A 13,472-nucleotide genomic window follows, 5' to 3' on the forward strand; every position below is an offset into this window, starting at 1 on the left:
ATAAATTTGAGTCAGTTCTCTATATATTTTGGAAATGAGGCCTTTATCAGAACCTTTAACTGTGAAAATGTTTTCCCAGTTTGTTGCTTCCCTTCTAATCTTGTTTGCATTAGTTTTATTTGTACAAAGGCTTTTTAATTTGATGTAATCGAAATTTTCTATTCTGTGATCAGTAATGGTCTCTAGTTCATCTTTGGTCACAAATTTCTTTCTCCTCCACAAGTCTGAGAGATAAACTATTCTATGTTCCTCTAATTTATTTATAATCTCGTTCTTTATGCCTAGGTCATAGACCCATTTTGATCTTATCTTGGTATATGGTGTTAAGTGTGGGTCCATGCCTAATTTCTGCCATACTAATTTCCAATTGTCCCAGCAGTTTTTATCAAATAATGAATTCTTTTCCCAGAAGTTAGGGGCTTTGGGTTTGTCAAACACTAGATTGCTATAATTGACTATTCTGTCTTGTGAGCCTAGCCTTTTCCACTGATCCACTAATCTATTTCTTAGCCAATACCAAATGGTTTTGGTGACTGCTGCTTTATAATATAATTTTAGATCAGGTACAGCTAGGCCACCTTCATTTGATTTTTTTTTCATTAGTTCCCTTGAGATTCTCGACTTTTTATTGTTCCATATGAATTTTGTTGTTATTTTTTCTAGATCAATAAAATATTTTCTTGGAAGTCTGATTGGTATAGCACTAAATAAATAGATTAGTTTAGGGAGTATTGTCATCTTTATTATGTTCGCTCGGCCGATCCAAGAGCACTTAATATTTTTCCAATTATTTAAGTCTGACTTTATTTGTGTGGAGACTTTTTTATAATTTTGCTCATATAATTCCTGACTTTCCTTTGGTAGATAGATTCCCAAATATTTTATGGTATCAACAGTTATTCTGAATGGAATTTCTCTTTGTATCTCTTGCTGTTGGGTTTTGTTGGTGATGTATAAAAATGCTGAGGATTTATGGGGATTTATTTTGTAGCCAGCTACTTTGCTAAAATTATGAATTATTTCCAATAGCTTTTTGGTAGAATCTCTGGGGTTCTCTAGGTATACCATCATATCATCTGCAAAGAGTGATAGTTTGGTTTCCTCATTGCCTACTCTAATTCCTTTTATATCTTTCTCGACTCTTATTGCCGAGGCTAGTGTTTCTAATACGATATTAAATAATAATGGTGATAGTGGGCAACCTTGCTTCACTCCAGATCTTACTGGGAAAGGTTCCAGTTTTTCCCCATTGCATATGATGCTTACTGATGGTTTTAAATATATGCTCCTGACTATTTTAAGGAAAAGTCCATTTATTCCTATGCTCTCAAGTGTTTTTATTAGGAATGGATGTTGGATTTTATCAAATGCTTTTTCTGCATCTATTGAGATGATCATGTGGTTTTTGTTTGTTTGGTTATTGATATAGTCAATTATGCTAATAGTTTTCCTAATATTGAACCAGCCCTGCATTCCTGGTATAAATCCTACTTGGTCATAGTGTATTATCCTGGTGACAATTTTCTGTAATCTTTTTGCTAATATTTTATTTAAGATTTTAGCATCAATATTCATTAGGGAGATTGGTCTATAATTTTCTTTCTCTGTTTTCAGCCTACCTGGTTTAGGTATCAATACCATATCTGTGTCATAAAAGGAGTTTGGTAGGACTCCTTCAATCCCTATTTTTTCAAATAGTTTATATAACATTGGAGTTAATTGTTCTTTAAATGTTTGGTAGAATTCACATGTAAATCCATCTGGTCCTGGGGATTTTTTCTTAGGGAGTTGATTGATAGTTTGTTCTATTTCTTTTTCTGAGATGGGACTGTTTAGGATATTTACTTCTTCCTCTGTTAGTTTGGGCAAGCTGTATTTTTGGAGGTATTTTTCTATTTCATTTAAGTTGTCGAATTTATTGGCATAAAGTTGGGCAAAGTAACTCCTAATTATTGCTCTAATTTCCTCTTCGTTAGTGGTGAGTTCTCCCTTTTCATTTTTAAGACTAACAATTTGATTTTCCTCTTTCCTTTTTTTAATCAGATTTACTAAGGGTTTGTCTATTTTGTTGGTTTTTTCATAGAACCAACTCTTAGTTTTATTAATCAATTCAATAGTTTTTTTACTTTCAATTTTATTGATCTCACCTTTTACTTTTAGAATTTCAAGTTTAGTGTTTGACTGGGGGTTTTTAATTTGTTCCTTTTCTAGCATTTTTAATTGCAAACCCAATTCATTGACCTTCTCTTTCTCTATTTTATACAAATAGGCCTCTAGAGATATGAAATTTCCCCTTATTACCGCTTTGGCTGCATCCCATACATTTTGGTATGATGTCTCATTATTATCGTTTTCTTGGGTGAAGTTATTAATTATGTCTATGATTTGCTGTTTTACCCAATCATTCTTTAGTATGAGATTATTTAGTTTCCAATTATTTTTTGGTCTACTTCCCCCTGCTTTTTTGTTGAATGTAATTTTCATTGCATCGTGGTCTGAAAAGGATGCATTTACTATTTCTGCCTTACTACATTTGAGTTTGAGGTTTTTATGTCCTAATATATGGTCAATTTTTGTATAGGTTCCATGAACTGCTGAAAAGAAAGTGTATTCCTTTCTGTCTCCATTACATTTTCTCCAGAGATCTATCATATCTAGCTTTTCTAGTATTCTGTTTACCTCTTTGACTTCTTTCTTATTTATTTTCTGGTTTGATTTATCTAATTCTGAGAGTGCAAGGTTAAGATCTCCCACTATTATAGTTTTACTGTCTATTTCTTCTTGCAGCTCTCTTAGTTTCTCTTTTAAGAATTTAGATGCTACCCCACTTGGTGCATATATGTTTAATATAGATAGTGCTTCATTATCCATGCTACCCTTTAGCAAGATATAGTGTCCTTCCTTATCTCTTTTAATTAGGTCAATTTTTGCTTTAGCTTGATCTGAGATCAGGATGGCTACCCCTGCTTTTTTGACTTCACCTGAAGCATAGTAGATTTTGCTCCAACCTTTTACCTTTAACCTGCATGTATCTCCCCGCTTCAGGTGTGTTTCCTGTAAACAACATATTGTAGGATTCTGGCTTTTAATCCATTCTGCTAACCGCTTCCTCTTTATGGGGGAGTTTACCCCGTTCACATTTATGGTTAGAATGACCAATTCTGTATTACTTGCCATCTTGTTAACCCCGGTTTATGCTTTCCTCCTTCTTTCCCCTTTCCCCCCCTTCCAAGTATTAAGCTTGTGAGCACCCCTTGCTTCTCACAGCCCTCCCTTTTTAGTGTCCCTCCCCCCGCCTTAGAGTTCCTCCCCCTATCTTACCCCTTTCCCTCCCAGTTCCCGTATTCCCTTCCGCTTAGCTTATTCCTTCCCTTTCCACTTTTCCCTTCTCACTTTTCAATGAGATGGGAGAAGTTTCACCATAGATTGAATATGTCTTAAGATTTTTCACTTAAAGCCAATTCTGAAGGCAGTAAGATACTCACTATATTCATCCCCCTCCATTCTTTCTCTCAGATATAATAGGTTTCCTATGCCTCTTCATGAGATGTACTACCCCCACTTTACCCTTTTTCTGGTACAATGTCCTTTCCACATCAATTTCTAGAACAAGGTATACATGTATTCTTTATACATCTATGTAGTCAAAATATAGTTCCCAAGATTAATCTTTACCTTTTTAGATTTTCCTTGAGTTCTATATTTGTAGATCAAACTTTTTGTTAAGTTCTGGTTTTTTCATCAGAAATAGATGAAATTCGCTTACTTCGTTGAATGTCCATCTTCTTCCCTGGAAAAAGATGCTCATTCTCGCTGGGTAAGTTATTTTTGGTTGCATACCAAGTTCCTTAGCCTTTCGGAATATCATATTCCAGGCCCTTCGATCTTTTAATGTGGATGCTGCCAGATCCTGGGTGATCCTTATTGTGGCTCCTTGATACTTGAATTGGGTTTTTCTAGCCGCTTGCAATATTTTTTCTTTCATCTGAGGGTTCTGGCATTTGGCCACTATATTCCTTGGTGTTTTGATTTTAGGATCCCTTTCAGTGGGTGATCGATGAATCCTTTCAATGTTTATTTTTTCCTCTGTTCCTATGACTTCTGGGCAGTTCTCTTTGATAATTTCCTGGAAGACATTGTCCAGGCTCTTTTTTTCATCATGTTTTTCTGGGAGTCCAATGATTCTCAGATTGTCTCTCCTGGATCTGTTTTCCAGGTCTGTTGTCTTCCCCAGAAGGTATTTCACATTTTTCTCCATTGTTTGATTTTTTTGGATTTGCTTGACTGATTCTTCTTGTCTCCTCGAGTCATTCAATTCCACTTGTTCAATTCTGATTTTCAGTGAAGTATTCTCTTCACTCACTTTTTTAAAATCTTTCTCTAATTGTCCAATTGAGTTCTTTTGTTCTGTGGAATTTTTTTCCATTTCGCCAATTTTGTTTTTTAGAGAGCTGTTTTCTGTTTCCAGTTCACTAATCCTATTTTTCAAGGATTTTACTTCTTTATCCACTCTCTCTTTAACTGACTTCTCCAGGCTCTTTTCCCATTTTTCTTCTAGCTCCCTTGTGAGAGCCTTTTTAATCACTTCTATGAGGTTCATCTGTGCTGAGGAACAGATCTCCTCCTTTGGGGAATCACCTGGGGACTGCCTGTTTTTAGTCTCCTCAGGATTTAGAGTCTGCTCTCTATCTGTGTAGAAGCTGTCAAGGGTTAAAGTCCTCTTCAGCTTCTTGCTCATTCTGTCTATTAATCAGAGACAAACTACCAAAGAAAAACAGAAAAAACTGGAGTCTTTCTTTGGGGGGGGGCTGGGTGTGTTATCGAGCTTCCTCTACAGACTGCGGGGGTATCAACGAGGCACTAGCAGGACTGTGCTGCGCCTGCGCTCTGAGATCCCAAAGCGTGCTGAGTCACTGAGGGGGGGGAAGGGGGGGGCGGCCAGGTCCTGAGAGACTCCAGCTGTTTGCGGTTGTGTTCTTCAGCCCCGGTGTTTTTAGCTTCTCTGCTGGGCTGTTGACTTGCTGCAGGTTCCAAACCTGTAGCAAAGCTCTCCCCGCAGAGACGGCTACGATCACTCTCCACCCCCTCTCCAGTCTGCTCCCGTGCTCTCACTGCTGCTGCCCGCCGCCTGCGCCCGATCTAAAACCGCCCCAGCCCTCCAGTAAAGACAGACCTTTCTTGGCGGATCTCAAGGATGGCTTCTCTTGGTAACTATTTGTGGGTTTTTTTTCAGTCAAGCATTGATTCAGAGGCTTGTAATGAAGTGGATAGTGAGAGAAAGCGCGGAGCTTATGCAACTGTGAGCCTCCTCTCCGCCATCTTAACCGGAAGTCTCTCCAAATTATTTTCCAAAATGGTTGTGCTATTTCACAGCTCTACCAATAATATGTTAGTGTGTGTATCATTCCAAATACCTTTGCAACATTAACCATTTCCATTTTGGGGATCATTTTTTCCAATTTTGCTAATTTCAGAATATGAGGTGGAACTTTGGGGTTGGTTTGATTTGCACTTTTCTTATGATTAGTGATTTTGGAGCATTCTTTCATAAGATTGTGAACACTTTGCAATTCTTTTGAGAGATGTTTGTTCATGTTCTTTGACCAGTAATTGGGGAATAGCTGTGTGTATATGTACAGTACACCTATGTATATACACACGTGTACACACACATAAACACATACACACACACATATATATGTACCCACTTACATGTACACAGACACATAAAGTATTTATATATCTTGGATACCAAAACCTTATTGGAGATATTTGATACAAAAACATTTATTTCCCTTTTAGACCCCTGCTCTTTTTGTCCTAGTTAAATTAATTATATTTGTACAGAATCTTTTCAGTTTCATGTAATTAGTTATCTTTTGTAATTATATCTATCTCTTGTTTACTTAAGGATATGTGTCATAATTCCAGCTATGAGAAGTATATAATCTGTTTTTCTTCTAATTTTTTCTTTTACAGTACATTTATTTGTAGTATCTCTGTACAAACATCTTTGTACATGTTACAAAAATTCTACTTGGTACTGAGGAATTTTTTTTTATCATTTTGCTGTTTCATTTAGAAAACATCATTAATCTTTTAAATCCAAATAATAAAAGATTATACTTTAATCTCCAGCAATTTTTCAGTGTCATTTTTTTCTTTTTCTTTATCTCTGTTAGGCTTATCCAAAACTAAGATAGGGATATTGAAGTCTTTTGTCACTATCTTGTTACTATCTTTTAGTTCAAATAATATTTCCTTTAAGAATTTTCATTCTGTTGGAGGGGATGCGGGAAAACTGGGACACTGATGCATTGTTGGTGGAGTTGTGAATGAATCCAACCATTCTGGAGAGCAATCTGAAATTATACCCAAAAAGTTATCAAACTGTACAAAGGGTATGCCCTTTGATCCAGCAGTGCTACTACTGGGCTTATACCCCAAAGAGATACTAAAGAAGGGAAAGGAACCTGTATGTGCCAAAATGTTCGTGGCAGCCCTGTTTGTAGTGGCTAGAAACTGGAAATTGAATGGATGCCCATCAATTGGAGAATGGCTGGGTAAATTGTGGTATATGAATGTTATGGAATATTATTGTTCTGTAAGAAATGACAGCAGGATGAATACAGAGAGGCTTGGAGAGACTTACATGAACTGATGCTAAGTGAAATGAGCAGAACCAGGAGATCATTATACACTTCAACAACTATATTGTATGAGAATGTATTCTGATGGAAGTGGATTTCTTTGACAAAGAGACCTAACTGAGTTTCAATTGATAAATGATGAACAGAAGCAGCTACACCCAAAGAAAGAACACTGGGAAACGAATGTGAACTATTTGCATTTTTGTTTTTCTTCCCGGGTTATTTTTACCTTCTAAATCCAATTCTCCCTGTGCAATAAGAAAACTGTTCGGTTCTGCAAACATATATTGTATCTAGGATATACTGCAACATATCTAACATATATAGGACTGCTTGCCATCTAGGGGAAGGGGTGGAGGGAGGGAGGGGAAAAATTGGAACAGAAGCGAGTGCAAGGGATAATGTTGTAAAAAAAAATTACCCTGGCATGTATTCTGTCAATATAAAGTTATTATAAAATAAAATTAAATTAAAAAAAGAATTTGCATTCTAAGACATTTGTAGCTTTTAAGTTTATTATTAATTCTGGTTTGTTGTCTATAGCTCCTTTTAGCATGCTATAGTTTCCTTGTTTCTTCCTTTTTATTTTTTGAATGTTTGTTTGCTCTTTGTGCTTCTGGCTTTTTTTTTCCATTCACCTGATACATAGCAATTTATTTCTCATTCTATCAGTTTTGTTTTATATAAGTTTTTTGTTTTTTAAATATTTTTCTTGAAAACATCAGATTATAGGGCTTAATTTCTTGTTGAATCTGTCAATCTTTCTCATTTTAGCGATTTGTTTTATCTGCTTATATTTAAAGGTCTAACTTGGGTATGTATTTTCTTCCATTTGTTCCTCATATTGATTTTTTTTCAAATTATGATTTCCCCCTCTATATTATAATTATAGTATTGTGCTCCTTCAGTTAACTTTATCTTAATCTTTTTTAAAGGTAGTTCTTTCCTTCATCCTTGATTCTCTCCCCTTGTCTATTTCTCCTTTCCCTTTGGAATTTTACTAATTAGTTGCTTTTTCTTTCTTTGATCTGATTATAAAATTCTTCATATTTCCCCCCTATCATTTTGTCAAATGGATTAGCTCTTCCTCTCTTCCCCTTCAACTAATCCTATTCATTAGTTTTTAGATTTATCATTTTTATTAAAGATTTTTATTTATAGAACATATGCATGAGTAATTTTTCAACTTTGATTCTTGTGAAATCTTCTGTTCTAAATTTTCCCCTCCTTCCCCCCACTCCAACCCCTAGATGGCAGGTAGTCCAATACATGTTAAATATGTTAAAATATATGTTGAATCCAATATATGTGTACATTTAAATTTAATTTTAAAAAATGTTTTCTCTTCATTATTTGTCCCCTTTGTCAACTCTCAACCTTCATTCTCTGATTCATAACCCCTATAATTATCTGGTCTCTCTTTTATTCTTTCTATTCTCTATGCAATCATAATGTCCATAGTATCCCATCATTCTCCCTTCTAGGAACTTTTTGCCCCTGAATTGTTCATCTTTCCTCATGGATTCCTCTTTTTCATTGGGCCTCACTCCCAGAATAATTAAATTATTACAAGGATGCTGTACCATGTAGGGATCCTTTTCCACCACATTCCTAATTATGAAGCCCCCTACTGATTTATACTTTCCATTGGTTATCATTTTCCCCCCATTTGCCTCAAATTCTCCTCCCTGAGTCCTTGCTCTCTCATTCTTACATGTGTCAGTTGCCCCCAGAGTTCCAATTCCCCTTCCTGCTCCTCCCAAGATGGGATAGGTATACTTTTAAAGCACTAAATACCCAGAGGAGATTTTCCTTATTAATCTATAAGCTCTTCTCTTTGTGAAACCATAAAAGTCACCTTCCCCTCACAGCTAGCCTTTGATTTAACCCAAGCACATTGTATATTCCCTTTTATATTTCTCCTCTCCCCTCTTTCACATACCTTACAATTTTGTAACATAGTCTTATAAAAAAACCAAAACATCGATTCATTTTTAGGCAAAACTATCACCAAATTCTGTATACAAATGTCCCAGACCTGCCTTTCACTGTTACCTCAAATGGATTTCCACCTTCACACTTATCTCCCAGGGTCCATTTAGAATAAAATTGTTTATTAGTCTTTCTACTGTCATTCTGTTGCTGTCGCAGCCTTACCTATATCATTTATTCACCTCTGCTGCATTTCTGTTGTTTGAGGTGTTCAGAAGTAAATATTTTCTTCAGTTCTGGTTTCTTTCTAAATATGTTTCAAATGTCTTTTTTTGATTGAATCTTTTTGTCATTTATTATTAAGTTCAAATTTGCAGGGTGGGCTACCCTGGGCTACATACTGAGCTATACATTATTCCACTCCCTTCTGCATGCTGGCATTTCTTGGTGTGTGTACAAAATAGTCTTATATTATTCAAATTTCCTTTACTTTATACATAAACATTTTTTCTTCATCAATTGCAGAACTTGAATTACTAAACTGAACCACTAAGTGTCTTGGAGTTTGCAACTTTGCTTCTCTTTCCCCTCTCCCAATATGTGAATTATTTTAATTATATTTCCTGTCCTACATTCACAAGTTTGGGGGAAGATCTTTTCTATTATTTCTGATGTTATGATGTTAAAGTTTTTGTTCTGATGTGTTCTGCCAAGAGAACTATGATCCCAAGGGTGTATATATATGCATCTTGTCTTCAAGATTAGTGTATTTTGCTTTCAGACAAGCATACATTCTCTTAATGTCACCGATTTCTCCTCTTCCTCTTTATTTCTGTATATTTGCATTCTCAATCTATTGTTTTCTTTTTTCCGCTACATGATCACAGATTTAATTTTTCTATTCTCCCCATTATTTTTGCCATATAAATTTCAGATTCTGTTTTCATAATTCTCATTTCTCTTTTGAACTACACAGAAAGTATCTTGTGTTTTCATGTTCTCATACTCTACGGGGGTCTCTGAATCATCAACTTTTGGATTATTTTCCTTTGTGTTGCAATATTTATTCATTTGCTGTTTTCATTTGATTGCTTATTTCACCTGAATTTATTTGCTAGATCTGGACGTCATGTTGTTTTTTTGTTTGTTTATTTGTTATTTTTTCCCCTGTTGACTTATCCATTTATGTTCTAGTAAGTTTTCTCCTTCCTGAGATCTTCAGTAATTTTAGTCTTATTTTTAAATTTCTGTTTTCCCACTATTCACTTTCTGACTCTCTCCTCTCTGAAGTGAATTACTTGTTTATTCTTCATTTTCAAAGACAACCATGACAACAGGAAAGTGATGCCATGTCAGGCAAGTGAATTGGATTTGAGTGAGGAGAGCTGGGCTTTTTACCAAACTCACTGTCTTCTCTGGAGAAATCCAGTGGTTAGATATAGATTAGAATGACTGGAGATGGTCCTGGATACTTGAGGATACTGTTAATTGAGACAACTGTTCATTAGTGATGATTAGTGAGAAGGAAGGAAGGATTGAAGGAAAGAAGAAAGAGGAAAGGAGGGAGGAAGGAAGGAAGGAAGAAAGAAAGAAGGAACAAAAGAAAGAATGGGGGGAAGGAGAAAGGAAGGAAGGACGAAAGGAAGGAAGGAAACCAAAAAAAAGGATTCATATTTTTATATTCACTCTGAGGCAATCTGGGCCAAAATGGAGATGGAGTGGACTTGGCCTGTTATCTTTTTTAGCTAACCAATGAGAACCAGAGTGATCTGGATTTTAAAGTATGGTCCTTAAGAAAAAAATCTAGCCCACGAACCCCAAGATAAGGAGAAAAGGAAGGAAGCTGGCTAGTTAGCTGTGTTGCCAGTACCTCAGTGGGACAGCTTGTTCTCCTCTCACTCTGGGCAATTCAACGTTCATTAGCATAGATCTCTGCCTCACATGACTTTTACATGATCAGAACTGATTTCAACTGTATCTCATATGCTTTTTCTTTGGCTTAATGGAATGATGATCTTCTCTTTCTGGCTCCCTCAGTTCTCTGACTCAGCACACAACAATCTAGAGCTGTTAATCCTTCTCCTAAAGCTTCTGTCTTTCTTAACTGCTCTTCCTACTTCTTGTCTTTGTCCATTTGTATTTTTTTTTTAATTTGTTTAATCATTCCTCTATTAGAATTCTCTTATATTTAACATTCTTTTTCTAAGGTAAATTATTTCTAAGACAAAGGTAAATTATTCTTCATGGTAAGGACAAGCTTTCTGGTCTGTTGTATTCAAAGTTTTCCTTACCTTTACCATATTATATAATTTTCTTTGATTCTTATGATCAGGATTTTAACATGTTAATTATCATGCTGTGTTATATTGAGATTTGTTGAGGGGGTGTTTTGTCCCAAACTTTTGGGCTTGAATTCTTGGGGCTACTTTTTTCCATTATTTTCTTCTTTTCCTCTGCCTTAGGAAGCCACTTCTCATTTCTAGTTATTTTCAGTGTACCTCTCTATGAGTTCACCTTTCCCCACTTCTAAATCACTCTGCAATTGTGAGGAAATTTTTTTTTCAACTAAAATTACTAGATTTATGTTGAACTTAGGAGTAAATAGATTCTGAGAAAGTGCCTGAGGAATTATCTTGTGAATTAAATCAGTGGGCTTTGGTGCATTTACTTTCATATCTATTTTGATTGTTCAAAAGTCTTTTGCTTCCTTCATAACATATATACATATATAGGCTTAATTGTGATTTACATACATAAATATGTGTGTATATATAGCTGCAAATTTTGTACATATGTGTATGATTTAGACAGATACAGCTGTATGACACAAACATACATATATACATTATATATGTAACATATTGTATATAATATGAATGACATACAGATATAGGTGTGAATGTTTTATATATAAGTATATTGCTCTTTGAAATTGTCATTTCAGTTATGTCTGACTCTTTGTGACCCCCTTGTACATATATATGTGTATAAATACACCTATACATTCACACACAAAAATAAATAAAACAAGTATGCATGTGTATATGTGCATACATGTACATATACATATTTAGGTATAATTGTTTGAACAAGTATGACTGTGAATACTAAAGTATGTAATGTTTACCAATAGTAGAGTAATTGCTTAAAGAAGAAAAGAGATCAGTATGCAATAGAATCTATCATTCTTAAAGCCTTTATGGAGTAATGTGGGAGGAACTTTCATATCTAGTGCTATTTATAAAATGATGGTTTGAGGAGAATGTGGATAAGCTAAAAAAAAAAAAGAACTATGTACCTGACAATACATTGTAATTTGGGGTGAGATGCTGGATTTCATTCTCTATTGACATCTAAATTTATACTTTTCTTACAAGAGATCTTTGAAATAGGATAATAACAATAATGGGCAATTTGGTGGGACCTTATGGTTTGTGAAGCACTTTACATTCTCTTTTGAGTTTTACAACAACCCTTCTTAAAAATCTTTATATCATGAGTTGCTAGCCCACAGTGCTGTAACACAGTAAACACTTAATAAATCAAATGAATGAATGGCCTTTAGATATTATAATGTCAGCACAATTGCTTAATGACTTAATTCACAAGCTAAACTAGCTTTGGCACAAACCAGTTGACGGTGACTAGCACCAACATTTGTCATTTACTTTTCATCTGACATTTTTTCACCACACCACTACCAGAATAAATATGATGGTTTCTGTTTGCATGGCAGAGGTGACCATTATTGACAAAGGTGATAGGATCGTATGATTTAGATGAACAATGGAACTTAGATAACATGTAGTCCAGGCTCTCCCAACATGTACTTTACAGAAACTGTAGCCCAAAGTGATGAAATGATTTATCCAGGTTAATCACTGCACAAATACAGAGCAGGGGATAAAGCAAATCTTCCTTCTTATACAATTGCTAGTCAGGCTTTATCAGAATCAATAAACTGAAAGTTTCTCTGGCCTAATTTCCCTTACTCAGTTGTCATTCTGTCTTTTTTTCTTAATCATGACAATATAGTTCCACTACATTTTACTCAAATATCAAAAAGATACTATTAAAATTATGACTATAATAAAGAAGGATTTTAAATATATATTATTCAAAAATTCATGTAATGGTTTTCTAGAGAGAAAACCCATTAACTTTTAATGGATTATACATATCCAGTAGATCAATGCCAAGTATTTAAACAGGGAGGTGTTTATTTTAATGAACCACTTTCCTGGATATCACATAGTAAAATAGTAAAAGCTTTAGAAGAGCAGTGACACAGATTCGTATGAGATTAAGACAAATCACAGATTACAAATGTGGAAAGCTTTAACAGGCATTTTCCTGAAACATCCTCTTAGATTTGCCTCCAGATTCTTAGATTCTGACAGAAGTTAGATAAACAATTAGAATTTATATTCAAGTACTTAAAGAAACTGTAAACATTATATCCTGACAGCTATATAATTGTAAGAGTTGGATTTATAAATATAACAAATAAATACAGATTTATTCTGCTTTAACATTCTCACAAATCATTTTTGAAGCAAGGACCAAAACCAATATACATAATTGAATTTTCAATCAAAACACATTATTTGACAAGTTGGTCATTTTGAACACTGACATTTTTTCCCACGAATATTATAAAATAAATAAAAGTGAGCATAGTTGATTATTATCTATCCAATAATTTTTCTTAAAGGAAAATAAATCTTCATATAGTGCCTATCCCAACTATGTCCAGTTCCATCCTTGAAAGTTCACTGCTCTACTTTAGTGAGCTGGTGTCCTTAGAGTTCCTGAAGTAAAGAGAGACTTTTTTAGAAGACTTAAAAAATATTTTCTGGAATTCTATCAGATGATTCTTGATATATTTAC

At 34.7% G+C, this 13,472-nt stretch overlaps 1 protein-coding gene across 1 annotated transcript in view; it reads left to right on the top strand.

Annotated features, from left to right (window-relative positions):
* Positions 1-13,472, top strand: part of LOC127544708 (uncharacterized) — a 145,794-nt gene that overhangs the window by 77,888 nt on the left and 54,434 nt on the right. The gene's annotated exons all lie outside the window — the stretch shown is intronic.

The sequence above is a fragment of the Antechinus flavipes genome, chromosome 1, assembly GCF_016432865.1.
Source record: "Antechinus flavipes isolate AdamAnt ecotype Samford, QLD, Australia chromosome 1, AdamAnt_v2, whole genome shotgun sequence".
Taxonomy (NCBI): Eukaryota; Metazoa; Chordata; class Mammalia; order Dasyuromorphia; family Dasyuridae; genus Antechinus; species Antechinus flavipes.